Source organism: Balaenoptera physalus (genome assembly GCF_965194825.1).
Source record: "Balaenoptera physalus genome assembly, chromosome: 8".
NCBI classification, from domain to species: Eukaryota; Metazoa; Chordata; class Mammalia; order Artiodactyla; family Balaenopteridae; genus Balaenoptera; species Balaenoptera physalus.
This window is the reverse complement of record NC_138887.1, coordinates 22,895,525-22,911,672: the sequence shown is the minus strand read 5'-3', so window position 1 is coordinate 22,911,672 and position 16,148 is coordinate 22,895,525. Positions and strand designations below refer to the sequence as shown.

At 36.5% G+C, this 16,148-nt stretch overlaps 1 protein-coding gene and 1 long non-coding RNA gene across 3 annotated transcripts in view; one reads left to right on the top strand and one right to left on the bottom strand.

Moving 5' to 3' along the window:
* The window catches only part of GNAI1 (G protein subunit alpha i1), an 89,415-nt gene that overhangs the window by 52,930 nt on the left and 20,337 nt on the right, over positions 1 to 16,148 (bottom strand). The window lies entirely within an intron of this gene.
* Positions 1,150 to 14,628, top strand: LOC309666326. Its single transcript, XR_014267054.1, has 2 exons — positions 1,150 to 6,590; positions 6,666 to 14,628. It is a non-coding gene; the product is annotated as an uncharacterized lncRNA (long non-coding RNA).

The following is a 16,148-nucleotide window of genomic DNA, read 5'->3' as shown; positions in this document are numbered from 1 at the left end:
GTTGCGGACCGGCACCAGTCCATGACTCGGGGGTCGGGGACCCCTGACATAGTGGGTACCAGGATGGCTAGAATCTAAAGGTCAGATAATAACAAGTGTTGGTGAGTATGTGAAGAAATCAGAACCCCCATACACTGGTGGTGCGAATATAAAATGGTGCACCGACTTTTGAAAACACGCTGACAGTTCAAAAAGTTACACAGTTACCATTTGATTTAATATTTCCACTCCTAAGTATGTACCCAAGAGAAATGAAACATAAGTCCATGCAAAAAGCTGTAAATCAACGGTCAAAGCAGCATTATTCATAACAGCCAAAAGATGGAAACAACCCAAATATCCATCAACTGATGAATGGATAAACAAAATGCGCATATCCATACAATGGAATATTATTGGCCATATAAGGGATGAAGTACTGATAGAGGCTACAAACATTATGTTAAGTGATAGAGGTCAAACAAAAGGACCACACAGTGTATGACTCTACTTATACGAAATGCCCAGAAATGTCTAACAGAAACAGAAGTAGATTAGTGGCTGCTTAAGGCTGGGGACGGGGGGTGGGGGGGGGGGGAGGAAATGGGAGGTGACTGCCCAAGGATACAGGTTTCTTTTGGAGGTTATGAAAATGTTCTAAAATTGACTACAGTAATGGCTGCACTACAATGTGAATATACTAAAAAATACTGAATTGTACACTTAAAAAGGGCAAACTGTATGGCTGGGGAATTATACCTCAATAAAGATATTTTAAAAGTTAGTAAAAATCTGATAGTCAATAATTATAATTAAAAAGATAATTGTAAGAATACTTTAGTAGAAAACAAACTTATGGGCTTCCCTGGTGGCGCAGCGGTTGAGAATCTGCCTGCCAATGCAGGGGACACGGGTTCGAGCCCTGGTCTGGGAAGATCCCACATGCCGCGGAGCAACTAAGCCCGTGAGCCACAACTACTGAGCCTGCGCGTCTGGAGCCTGTGCTCCGCAAGAAGAGAGGCCGCGACAGTGAGAGGCCCGTGCACCGCGATGAAGAGCGGCCCTCGCTCACCGCAACTGGAGAAAGCCCTCGCACAGAAACGAAGACCCAACACAGCCAAAAATAAATAAATAAATAAATAAATAAATTTAAAAAAAAAAAAAAGAAAACAAACTTATGACTACAAGGGGGGAAAGCTGGGGGGATTAACTGGGAGACTGGGATTGACATATACACACAACTATATATAAAATAGATAACTAATGAGAACCTACTGTATAGCACAGGGAAGTCTTCTCCATACTCTGTAATGACCTATAAGGGAAAAGAATCTAAAAAAGAGTGGATATATGCATAACTGATTCACTTTGCTGTACAGCAAAAACTAACACAACATTGTAAATCAACTATACTCCAATAAAATTTTTTAAAAAAAGGATATTTTAAAAACCAGATTACAGACATTCCATTTACCTCCTTCCTATGAAACTGTCTTGAAAATTGACTAACACTTGGTTTCCTGCTCATAGAAGACCAAACCTTTTCTAAATGGAAACTTTGTTGTACCTTTCCTTCTATCCTGTAGCATTTCTGACCACAGTTTGCTAAAAGACTAGTGATTTTATCTAAAGCAGAAATCCAAAGATTTTATACCTAGCAGATTAGTGGTGTCTGTTATGAGAGTATGATGTATTTCTACTACTTTAGTCTTAATCTAGTACTAGCAAAATACTCCCTGAGGAGAAAATTTTAGTCTGTAAAGTCTCTAGACTTGCAAAAGTTAAATGCTTTTAGACCAATCAACAGTCATTTTAGAGCTTCATTAAGGAGAGCCAGAGGGCTCCTGCAGGGACAAGTGGATGGAAAAAGCCACCCCAAGTGCCATATGTAGGACAGGATATGGGATCTTCCTAAAACTGTCATCTTTAAGTCATGATTCTTTCTCCCTCTTTTAAATCCAGGAACATTTAAAAAGATAGAAATAATTATTTTTTCAATTCTGACAGACAAAATAGTTAAAACTACAAGAATCGGGAAAAGAACTACAGAAAGAGGGTAATGAGAAAAGTATTATTTAAAATACTTAAACTAGATAAGATGAAACCAACAAACTAATACAGAGTAAGCAACAATAAAGAAACAAAAAATAAAGCACAAGAATGGCAACAGAGGAAATATAGAAGCCCTGTAAACTTAAAAAGATAATCTCACTAATCACCAAAAAGAAAAGTAATAAAATATTTTTAGCCAAATCAGTACGGTAAATTGTAAGAAATGGTGTGGAAGTGTAAGTACACTCACATACTATTCCTGAGAGTAGAACTGTTACAACCTTTTGGAGGGCAACAGACTATATATTTCAAAAGCCTCAATAAATACCCTAATCCAAACACTATGATCCTTTTTAGAGATCTGTCCTAAACATATTTATACATTTTAAAAATATGAAAAAAATATACTCAACTTAAACATCCAGTAACAGGAAGCTGATTAAACAAATCATGCTATAACCATATAAATTTATTTTTATAAAAGCATTAAAAACGTGATGGCTCTATATGAGTCAACATAGAAAAATGTTCAGGATACATTATGTGAAAAAAAGCAGGATGTAAGAGTGTATGGATAGATTAAATATGTGTGTATCAATACACACATACACAATCAGTATCTAGAAGGATATACACAAAATTGTTATTATCCCTTGAGACTAGGATTATGAATGCTTTTCATTTTCTAATTTACATATCTTTTTTGGTAATTCTTTTTATAATAATCACGTATCACTTTATAATAAAAATAATATTCGAAAAATAGCATTCAAACCAAGTAAATAATATATCAAGTGGGCGAGTGCAAAAAGAGATAAGACATATCATGGTTAAAAATAAGAAAGACTGAAAAAGAAGACAAAGCTGAAATAATTTCAAAATTTAAAAAGAATGTGCTTATATTTAAGAATAAAAATGACTGCATAACACAAATTAGAAAATAAGTAAAATATTTTAAAAATTAAGTAGAAAAATGTTATATGTGAAAGGAGATTGATATTATAACGGTGAGATAGCTAACAATTCTGAAAGTGAAAAGTTTAAAATCTGGTAAATTAAGGAGTTCCCTAGTGGCCTAGTGGTTAGGATTCCAGGCTTTCACTGCTGTGGCCTGGGTTCAACCCCTGGTAGAGGAACTGAGATCCTGCAAGCCTTGCGGTGCGGCCAAAACAAAACAAAGCACACACACAGAAAAAAACAAAAAACATGTAAAAGAACGAAGTTGGGGGAGTTCCCTGGCGGTCCAGTGGTTACGACTCTGCACTCTCACTGCCAAGGGCCAGGGTTTGATCCCTGGTCAGGGAACTAAGATCCCACAAGCTGCAGGGCGCAGCCAAAAAAAAAAAAAAAAAAAAATGAAGTTGGATCCTTACCTTGTACCATGTAAAAAAGTTAACTCAAAAATGCATAAAAGGTCTAAACGTAAGGGATAAAACCATAAAACTCTTAGAAGAAAACACAGGGGAAAGCTTCATGGCATTGGCTTTGATAATGATTTCTTGGATAAGACACCAAAAGTACAAGTAACAAAAGAAAAAATAGCTAAATGGGACTTCATCATACTTTAAAACTTGTGCATTAATAGACAGTAAAAAGAAAAGACAGCCCACAGAATGGGAGAAAATATTTTCAGATTAAGTATCTGATAAAGGATTAATATATCCAGAATATACAGAGAGAACTCCTACAACGCAACAACAAAAAGACAAATAACCCAATTAAAAAATGGACAAAGGACTTGAATAGACTTTTCTCCAAAGAAGATATACAAATAGCCAATACGCACATGAAGAGATGCTCCACGTCACTAATCTTTAGGGAAATGCAAATCAAAACAGCCATGGGATACCATCTCACACTCATTAGGACAGGTACTTATCAAAAACCCATAATTAACAAGTGTTGGGAAGGATGTCATGGGAATATGAAATGGTGAAGCCACTATGGAAAATGTTATGGCAGTTTAAACTTAAAAAATATAATTTTTTGATTCTAAAAAATGAAAATAAAAAATAGAATTACCATATGATCCAGCAATTCCACTTCTGGGTATATACCCAAAAAGAATTAAAAGTAGCGTCTCAAAGAGATATTTATACAACCATGTTCACAGCAGCATTATCCACAATAGACAAAAGACTCAACAGCTGAAATGTGTATCAACAGATGAATAAACTGTAATATATACGAACAATGGAATCTTATTCAGCCTTAAATAAGGAGATTCTGATACGTACAACAAAATGGATGGACCTTGAAGACATTTTGCTAAGTGAAATAAGCCAGGCAGAAAAGACAAATATTGCATGATTCCAATTATATAAAGTGTACAGAAGAGTCAAATTCATAGAGACAGAAAGTAGGATAATGGTTGCCAACGGCTGGAATGTGGAGTTACTGTTTAATAAGTACAGAGTTTCAGTCTGGGATATGTAAAGGTTCCAAAGATGGACAGTGGTGATGGCTGAACAATGTGACTACACTTAATGCTACCGAATTGCACACTTAAACATGGTTAAATAATGAATTTTATGCTCTGTGTATTTTACCTTAATTAAAAAAAGAAATTTAAAAAGTAGTATCTGGTGTTCTAGGTGTGTTTTCTTATGCATGGGGGCTTGTTTCTAATATATTTCTAAGTAATTTAAAAATAAAATCTAGTAAATTAGTGAAAAGGGGTTAAATAAAGACTAAAGATTTCTACAGCACATTTTACATGCACAGGTTCATGTAAATTTTTTGACCTAAGGAAGTTCCCGGGGCTTCAAGGTGCTGGTAAAGTTATACTGGAATCAGCACAGGGCAGAGATTCTCAAAAGGATGGTGCGGCCTCATGGGCACTGTAAAGGAAATTTATGAGAGCATTTTTGGTTATTGGAGTAGCTGGGTGTATTACTGCAATATACAAAACAATCCTGTCAATGACGCATTGTCCTGTGTTCTGCACAATTTTCTAATGACCTTCTGGACATCCCCGTTGCTCAAAAAAAAAAAAAAAAACTCTACTTAATACTGTGTAATGGCTTATATGGGAAAAGAATCTAAAAAAAGAGTGGATATATGTATATGTATAACTGATTCACTTTGCTGTACACCTGAAACTAACATACCATTGTCAATCAACTATACTCCAATAAAAATTTAAAAAGAAAAGAAAAAAAAAAAGAAGGCAAACAACACAATATACAAGGGAAGAAGACTGGAAACCTCCAATAAAATGTTAATAAAATATGTCATCATGGCCAAACAATATTTATTCTGGGGATCAACGAATGACCCAGTATTAGGAAATCTATTAATATAAATTATTATGTTGATAGTTCTGAGGCAAATAATTGTACATGTGTCTCCACTGATATATATTTTCAAAATTCAACACAAAAGAGAAGCAAGTGAACTTATCTGTATATCAACTGACAACATATCCACACAGAAAAAATTAACGCAAGTAACTGGGTCATATTATTTTAAATGTATACCCTTAATAAAACAGGTACTAAGAAAAAAAGAAATACAAAGATATCTTGAACTTAAAAAAAAAAAAGTTCATAATCTGAGTCTAGAACCTAATCCCATTGCTCATATAAACACAAAGGCCTTTTTGCATGGTTTTAATATATACCGGATTTTTCCAGGAAAGCAACTACTGAATAACTGGAGAGAATAAGTCCTTATCATTTAGAAATTTCAGGAAAGTTGAGCTCCATTTCTGACAATCTCATGTATCAGCGGCACACATACTGCACTTTGCAAGCGTAGCAAACTACAAATGATTCTACACGCAGAAACAAGTATCTGACTTTTATAATCACTTGCAGTGTGGCTGAGTCACATACTGAAAAACATAAATTACTTCGTTTCTCTTAATACATTTATAGTTGAGTGTTATACGGATTGTTTTTTAATAAGTATATAAATATAGGTTATTATTATCTACAAATTTTGTTTCAGAATATTATGAGGCACATTAAAATTATTTGCCATGAAAGGGGGCATTGGGTCTGATAAGGATGGGAACCATTGCTCTAGAGCAAGTAAAATATAGACCTCTTTTCCTTTGTCAGACACCGGACTCCATCTTCACTTCAGAACACTGACCCCTGTCTCAAGTACAGAAAAGAGAAGCTAGACTCCACGTGACTCTCGCTGCACATTAAGGACATTGTAAATGTCTGTTTTCCACAGAACGCCAAGCACTGCAAGGAAGAACTTTCTTTTCTTCCTTCCATCCATCCATGTACAGTGCTCAGAGGCAGAATGCCCACCAATCACAGATACAGAATGATGAAGGGCATTCCTACAATAGCTGAAGGCAGGACAAGGGTCAACTCCAAGTTTCTTTCTAACTCCAAGAAGTCTGTGAAACTCCCAATGATTCTAAGGTGATTTTAGGTTACCGAACCCCAGGACACATCAAGCCATTAACCTACCCACTCTCAATGGTTTTTGTTTATAAGATGTCAACCACCTCATCAACTCCCATGGTTAGCAGACATCTGGTCCTGTCCAAAACGTCCGTAAGACATTTGGTTCATAAGATATTTGATCCATGCCAAAATGTCCTTGATATTTGTTGGAACATTTAGTCCTAGTCCAAAAAGTCCATCAGACATTTATTCGGTCCATGCCAAAAGGTCCTTGATATTTGGTCCTGTCCAAAACCATGTGGCATGGACCGAATACACTCATGGATGTTTTAAATAGGACCAAATGTCCTAAAAAGGCTCTCACAGGCAACATATTGCCCCAGGTGATACACCCCAATGATTGCAAATAAACCTGTCATGACAACCTTGATAGATCCTGTCAACCTATAAACCAGAAGACTGAAAAGGAAAGACCATTTAGAACCTGCTTTGGGAACTGTAGCACATCATTTTTAAAAACCACAGGTATATATTTTATAGTGGATAATGTGTAGAAGAAGATCCATTTTTATCCCCAACCAATGACATTAAGAATGGGGGGGGGGGGGGCTTCCCTGGTGGCGCAGTGGTTAAGAATCTGCCTGCCAGTGCAGGGGACACGGGTTCAAGCCCTGGTCTGGGAAGATCCCACATGCCGCGGAGCAGCTAAGCCCGTGCGCCACAACTACTGAGCCTGTGTTCTAGAGCCCGCGAGCCACAACTACTGAAGCCCGCGTGCCTAGAGCCCATGCTGCGCATCAAGAGAAGCCACGGCAATGAGAAGCCCGCGCACTGCAATGAAGAGTAGCCCCCCGCTCGCCACAACTAGAGAAAGCCTGCACAGCAACAAAGACCCAACACAGCCAAAAGTAAATAAATAAATAAATAAGTTTATTTTTAAAAAAAAAGAATGGGGGGCAGGGGGGATGAAACTAAAAATAAATTTATAAATATATCTATTACTGTCAAACTCCCACATAGTTCGAAAAGACTAAAATTAAATTATAATAGAGTTAAAGCAACAAAATTAGAATGGAGACTCAATCCGAGTAATCATAAAGTCAACCGAGAGTACTAAATTAATATCAATATGCAAATATTCACAATGGAATTGTCTGTGACAAGCACTATGCTAAGCATTTTGCATTCATTTTTTTCATCAATCTTAATAAGCACTGAACCATTACCATGTTATATTATAAATGGTAAAACTGAAGCTTAACAAAGATTAAACCAATTGCCCAAGGTCACACCACTTGTAAGTAGAGATCCAGAAGTCAAAGGTTTTATATTAATTGACCTTCTCTGTCTTTAATTCTCAATGAAGTACAAAGTAATGAAGGTCAAGTGGGATGACACTTCCTGTCTAAATGGTGAACTGTTATGGAAATATTTTATGGATTTACTTTGATATTTTGACTATATCTATTATTTATTTTATTTCCAAATCAGAAAAAATTTGGGATATTCTCAAATAGCATTTGTTCTTTTGAGATAGATAATATGACCAGCTTAAGAGTAATCTAGTTTCTAAAAAGTACTATAGTGAAAAATACCTCCAGTTGTAGAATAATTTAGCTAAAAATAACTACTTACTAATGAAATATTTGAAAGATGAACTAAAAATAAATGTATGGCATATTCAATTTCATGACAGAAAAATGTTCAGCCAAAACTCTTAAGGTGAATTGAAAAATAGAGATTGTCATTAAAAACAATTTTCAAGTATCTCCTGCCATTTAAATTATTGAAATATTATATGAAGCATTTATATTTTACATAAACATACTGAGTTCTATTTTTATACAGAATAGTACACTAAACTGCATAGTCACTTTTGCATTAGCAGATTCATGATGGAATGTTAACAGCACTTTAAATGACAGAAAGAGAATGAATAGGAGTGGCTCTAAGGCATCAGATCTCTAGATGTGAGGTGAGGTTTGTCAAAAGACAGAATCACTGGGCCAGAAAGGACTTGTGAACGTCAGCCAGTATCTGTTAGCCTTGGGAAGGCTACAAATATAAGGCTACACCACTACTGAGAGATGAAAATCTGTTATTTTTAGAGACTTTAGAGGGGAGGAAAAAAAATCCTACTTCCTCTAAAAAGTCACTCCAGAGATGAACAATTTATTTAGAATCATAAAATCTCTATTTATGCTCAATATAAATCTTTGAATAATCCAGCTTAAATCCATTTCCTTTTGTTCGGTCTTCGTGGAATGTGCAAAACAGCTGGCCGTCACACTACAAGTAAAGTTTTCAGCTTTCTCTTTTGGGGGGACAAATACGCCACCTTTAGCTTTTTCACATAGGCTTTATTTTCTAACCTGCTATAAATCCTTTTCTCTTATCCCTCTCCATTCCTCTTAAAAGGCCAAGTGAGGAGGTAGGTGGTTTCTCATGCTCTAAAATGTCAACCCACTGTTATTAAGCCATCATTCTTGCTCCTCCAATTGCTGGTATCTTTGTAAAGTCATCAAATGAAAGCTGAGAAATCATGGAGAATGCTAGAGAAGAGAAGAAATGGGCAAGGAGGAGTGGAGAAATTATATAAGCCTGGAATCAATTTCTGACAATTTTGAAGACAACTCACTGAAAGGTAAATTGTGAGCACTCAACAGAAATCCCTGGCATGAGGAAGTAGCACAGGTTCACTAAAAAAACTCGGTACTGTATTGATGAGATTATTAGACAGAAAAAAAGGCATGACTACATTTGAGCCCAAGAGTAGCTTTAGTTTCAGAAAGGCTTTAACAAATATCCCATAACATTCTTGTGCTCAATACAAGAATACAATGCTTGACTCTAGTTCATTTAGGTGGGTTTGTATCTGGTATCTATTTAAAGAATGTTGATTAATGAATTATTATTTGTGAATAATGTGTTATAAAATTTATACTTTAATCATGAGGTAGGGAAAAAAATAGAAGGAAAACCAGTATCTCTTAGTATCTCAAAATTCAGTAATAAAGGACTAGAACAAATTGTCTTGACATATGTTAAAATGGATGTAAAATACAGAACTTAGACTCAAAATGTCCAATTTTTCAAACATGTGTTACGGGTTTGAGCTAAGTAGTTACGCAATGAATTTTAGTGGAATACAATTAACGTGTTAACAGTGAAGAGTTTGCTAAGCACAAAATATAGTGATGGAGAATCTACCCTAAACAGACCATATTACTAGAGGATGTGTAGAGATCAAGCAGGGTCTAAGTACTTGCTATTGTACAAAATATATCTGGGGTTTGCAAATAGGTGTGGGCCCGCCTACAGAAGGGCTATTAGGATGCCAGTGTGTCTGGGGGTGATGTGATAATGATGATTACAGAACGAAAATTGTTTAACTTAAACAAAATATTGAGAGGTTTTAGGGTAGGGACCATTCTGTCCTTTAAACACCTAAAACCCTTTCAGATGCTATATGCAAGAGAAGTGATACATATACTGCCAGAGGGAAATGAATACAAGGACCACACACACACATGGAACCTAGATATGTCAGCCTCCCTTGGGTCATCTCAGCGAGTCAGCTCTGCGTCTCCCATGGAACTGCAGTCAGTACTTGGCCTAAAAATCAAATCCAGGTTCACACATTATTTTTAAAAAGTTTAATAAAGATTCTGTGGGGAGACAAGGAATAAGATTTGCATCACACAATGCATACCAGAAACCATCCATTCTTCCTTCCCCTGTTTCTCTTCACTGAAAGTCACCGCAGCCCTCTCCCACTCTCTTCTCATATGCTTTCTCAAAATCCAGCCACCCCAAATCCGAGTCTGCGGCTGAACAAGGACCATTTATTATTTCTCCCAGTTATCTTAACAACTCTCCCCCAAATTCAAGGAGCTGTTCAAAGTACTCCTTCAACCAAAGAAGGGTTTCTTTTCTAGGTGGAGAGATTTACCATTGCTACTGAAATAATAGCTCCAAGAGCAAAACCTCTTTGAAAACATGAAACTGAAGAGAATTCTGCCGATTTTGCTTGTGTATCAACAAAGCCAAGTCCCGAAGAGGTAGCAGAGTTCTTTTCCTGCCTTTGGTATTAACCTTGGTATTCAGGTATGTAGTCTCAGTCTCAGATGCATGAGAAGAGTATCTGTTTCCTCATCTATAAAACGAGTATAATAATACAAACTTCCTCAGCCAGTTGCTGTAGGATTTAATAAAATACCTCAAAGATCCAGGCAAACTACCTGGCATATTAGCAGACACTCGATAACTATTAATGAAATAAGCTGATATTTACAGATCCCCTGGGACACTGTCTGGAAAATGCTAAGCAATGTATAACCATCTGCTAATAAATAAAACAACGGAGCACCTTTCCAGTGACTTTCAATCATGCTATACAATTCCATGATCCAGTAGGAATGTTGCAGGGATAATTTCAGCTTTTAGAAAAGGGAGATGGACTAAGGGACACCGAAAATCTCTTTGAACTCAACTTCTTATCGGTCTATGATTCAGTGTTTTGGATTGTGGGGTTCACACTTTAGAAACAAATACAGCCTGCCTTAGCAAACAGTAACATTATACATTCACATGTATTTTTAAATTTAATAAGAATCCAAGGAGTTTATATTGCAGAGCCATAATGTACTTTTAAAAACATACAACGTTTAAAGAAATTCCTTCTTGTTGACACAAACGTAATTAAGGAGTGGAAATTTTCACTTGCCTGCCCAGTGGTAAATAGCTGACATTCTTAAACTCTCATTCTCTAAATCAATGTCTTCTAACAGATTTCTTTTTAATCACCAAAGCTGTACTCAATTAACTGCTAAAATATTTCTCAAAACAACGCGCTATTGCTGATTTAAGATCAAATTTCCTTCTCAACATAAATCTCCAGCTAAGTAAATACGTGCCTTTATAACACAGCCACAGTTTCTCGAACATTCACGTACCTGACTAGTAAAACAATACCTAACAGGGTTGTGAAAATCAAAGGAGGTAATAATGCAACAGTACTTTTATAAACTGCTAAGAACTACATGACTGAGCTTCTCACAAACTATATCCTTGGAACACTATATTACGAAGAATGCCCGTAGGTGTTCTGTGATAACCAGGCTGTATAGTGTAAGGGGCGTACTATACCTACTTTTTGAGGATATACACAATGCACATTAGCATATTAAAGACTCAGAAGTGTCCTACATTTTAAAGTCTGTTAACTCTAACTCAGCACTTCTTATACGTAATTAACTGAGAAACCATTTTACTTGATTTATGGAAATTCAGAAAACTGTTCCAAGATATACTATACAATATCAACTATGATGTTAGCTATCAAAACATTTTCTTTTCTGAAAAACAGTATTACTAAATGTAAGGAATATAAAAAACATACTTCCTGTCTTCCTTAGAAAATACTCAAATTATTTTATCAAAATATCCCCTTTAATAGATTTTCACATTGCTCTCAAGAATATGCTATAACAATTCAAGGTAATATTCTTCTTTAACTGGTAAAATCACTCCAGATAATACACTGGCAAATAACTTGAAATGAAGTCTCTGATTTGCAAATGGATATCATTAAGTACTATCCATTTTTAAAATTTAATGAAAACCTTCAAAGGCAACAACCAAAAGGGGTTGGATGCTGTTGGATCAATTTCCAAACTCTGACTGGTATTAGGTTTCTCCTGGATACTTACTTATTCCAGGATGGGAACACCAGAATACATCTTACTTACGTGCAAACCACCTGCCTAAAATACAAAGTTGAGCACAGTAGATCTTGTCTTATAGAATAACAAATTTTTTTTTTTTTTTTAGCGTGGAAAAGTTCTTCAAAGATCACCTGGTTCATTCCTCCCATTTTTTAAAATAACCAAACTGAGGTCTAGAGAACTACAGAGAAGCTGGGCTCTGGGAGCTGTTGCGTTTTTGTTTTTGTTTTTTTTAATATTTATTTTTGGGTGTGTTGGGTCTTCGTTTCTGTGCGAGGGTTTTCTCTAGTTGTGGCAAGCGGGGGCCACTCTTCATCGCGGTGCGCGGGCCTCTCACTGTCGCAGCCTCTCTTGTTGCGGAGCACAGGCTCCAGACGCGCAGGCTCAGTAACTGCGGCTCACGGGCCTAGTTGCTCCGCGGCATGTGGGATCTTCCCAGACCAGGGCTCGAACCCGTGTCCCCTGCATTGGCAGGCAGATTCTCAACCGCTGCGCCACCAGGGAAGCCCCAGCTGTTGCGTTTTAATCTAGACTCTGCTGACTGTCACACGCTCACATCATGTGCAAACAGTTCTAATGTTTCCCGCCACATTTGAAAGGAAAATTGTCTACAGTGAGCTACCAATACATAATAGATAAAAGTCACTTCTGGGGTGGCTGGTGGGATCATTTAAACAACGAGCAGTCATTTTCCAGAGAAGTTGCAGGGAACTGATTTGCAATAGAGCTGCCTCTAAGCTCAGATCTATGAAGCGAAGTAACAGGAGGAATTCATTTATTTACTGATGATTAACCAGCGATCCAACCAACTCAGGAAGGTCAACATTAGCTATCACGTAATAAGCATCCAGCATGTGCATAGCACTTGACGCACATCTAATCCTCACAACAAACCCTGTGAGACAGATACTTTCTTACAATTTCACAGATGAGGAGATTATGTTCCCCAGAAATGTAGAAATGTGTCATGGTCATCCCACCAGTTAAAGTGTTGAAGTCGAGATTCAAACTGAATTCTGCTTGCTTGAAAACTAGCATCTTTTAGCGCAGAAAAGTGAAATGGAGAAAATCGACCTGGAGACAATCACAGCTGAAGATTCTCAGCCACCCAAACAGGAAACAAAGCATAATTCAAAACGTCAGAACAGTTTGCTGAAAAAGAAGACAGTAAATAGAAATGTCTCAAGTGTCTATTAAGGACCACCCACTGAGTGTACTGCTTGGACTTGAGCTGTGGTCACCTAGGATTTAGGCTTTTCTAGACACTAGAAGACACTATGTCAAAGGAAATCAGGGGGGTGAGGAGTCAATCCTCACAGTCTGGCTTGAAAACAAAGAACTATGGAGCCTCAGAGCTACGGTGTCACACAGCCAAGCCTATCTGAACTTGGGCCTGAATAGGACACAAGGGCATTGCAGTAAACAAGCAAGTAAAACTTAAACAGAGCTCCTTCACAGAAGTCTCTGTGGGCATGTGAGAGCACAGGGTTCCAGGACCTGTGCCAGCAGCTGTGGCCAGGACAGTACTCTCAACTTGACACGGGAAACATCACAAGAGACTTGGAGAGACCTTGAGACAGACACAGCAAACTCAAGCCTGGGCACCGAGAGTACCAGCACATCTGGGTGGGCAGTAAGCAGTGGCAAAAGCTAGGCTACCTCTGACCTCAACAGATATTTAGACGACATCACCACTGTGAGCCACGGCAGGAGGGCTGGGCAACAACAGAGTTCACGTGGAAGCCAAGAGCAAAGACACAGCAGATGTGATTCTCCCCTAACAAATCTCAGGATGGACCTGGAGGAAGTTAAAAGGGATGGATTTCAGAGGTTGGCAAGAGTAGCTTGGTGCATACTGAGAATACAGTGTTTTGCCATTTGCACTGTGACTTTTTATTTAAATGTCACTCTTTGGAAAAGAAAAGTTTAATTACATATCTAGAAACATTGTTAAATATTAGTATACTGATTAAGCATGCAAACACCTCATTAAGAGTCCTGGAATTTGAAGGAAATGATTTCATTTCAGTACTGAAAAGCCCTTCTTTAGAATAAGTATACTTATACCTGGGGGTCTGTTTCACCTAGAAAGATATCTAAATCTCTTACCACTAGATCCAGGGTACAAGAGACTTCTCTTCCCTTGTTCTCTTTCACTTCTGCCAACAGTATGCATGGCACATGATAAGCCCACAGTAAGTGCTTACTGATACAGCATATTTATTTAAGACAGAGGGAAAGTGTTTGGGAGAATTATACAAAGGAGCATGGCGTCCTGGACAACTAAAGACTGCTCCAACAGCTCTGATTTTAATGTGACCGGGAAAAGAGGCAAACGTGTCTGCTCATATGTACATTCGCTTTCTAATAGTCTGCTCAGTGACACACTGGATTCTGTTCTCTTAAACATCTAGCTGAATAACTCTGTTATCATTCTTTCTGGAATGCCATTGCTACTTACAATTTCAAAACCTCAATTATAATCACTGATCTTTAACAATAAAGACACCAGCCTACTCGCTGTCTTTGACACCTTAATGACTAAGAGTGCAAAGTCTTGAAAACTAGACTACATAAAATATATTTAAGGAAGGTAAGCACATACGAGTTTTTGTTTAACCTTGATGAAATCATATGATTTCAGAACAAAAACAACACCCCAACAACCAAATTCTGAAATCACTAAAATCTTTAACTATTATAGACTTGGCACACACCAAAAAAAAAAAAAAAAAAAATCATTTTTATGCTTTATACATGCATTGTCTGATAGAAATACAGAATTAGAAATTATTTGAAATTTACAATACTAGCAAAGAAAATTTTGTTTCCTTTTTTATGCAGTAAAAAGCAATTCAATTATGATTAAGATATTCAAAAACAAAACAATTCATGTACTTGATTAATATCAACTCTCGGAATGCTTTATCCTTATTCATGTTAAGGAAATTCTATTAAAAACATTAAACTTTTCCTTTTACCAAGAAAAGCTCAATAATTCAAAAGTTGGATAATCCCACTTACTGAATCAGTAATTTTGGAAAACCTCTGCACTTTAGTTACAAATACAACATTCAGAGGCAATCCACTTAAAAATGAATTCAAAAGCAGGCTAAAATTGAATAAAGAATAACCAGCACATTATTTTATTTTCCCCATAACGTAATAGGTATTTCTTCTGTATCAGTACATCTCATTAAAGATGAAACGATATTTTATAAAAAAATAATCTACTTTAAAAAATATTGTATCTGTAACCTAATACATAAGTCCAAGTCTTTCACAATTAGACTCCACGTATAATTCTGGAACACAGGCCAGAAAGCTATTGCTGAGGCCAAAGCTGTAGTTACAATAATCGAAATCTTTCTAAGTTCTTGCAACTTGGAGAAAACACCATTTTCAAGAGATATTTTATAGTTTTCTCTTAAATGTAAAATGTACCCATCATTTGCTTTATTATAACAAAGAAAACAACCTTAATGATATAACTGAAATGTATTATTTGTCAACCATGAACCTAAATAAAGTTACTCTGGTAAAGAATATAAATTATGGTACAAGATTATTTATCTAAGAAGTACCCAAATAAAAAATGAAAGCTCAGATAACTTCAGTCTGGAAATTAATGTATACAAGAGTTCACAGAATCAGGTTCTGTCACCCCATCCCTGCCCTTCTTTCCAGGGCAAACTCCCCAGAATTTGGGGAAGATTAGGGCTTTATTTCTCAAACCCCTGTGCACAGAATGCAATCCTAGTTTACCATAACTGCACCAAATACAAAATTCACCGTATTTGCATAGAGGCTTTAAAGTATAACCTTAACAAAACATTTACAACCCAGCACTCAAACACAAGCCATTATAACCATAAAAATAACAATTAAAATAAAGGTATACCTCACCATTTTTCCTTAAAAAATCAAATTAGTTGAGTATATAAACCTGATTTCCACAGAGACTTTGTAAGTTGGCTCCTTGAAATATTTCTAGGAATTATATTAAAGGAAACAAAATAGAAGT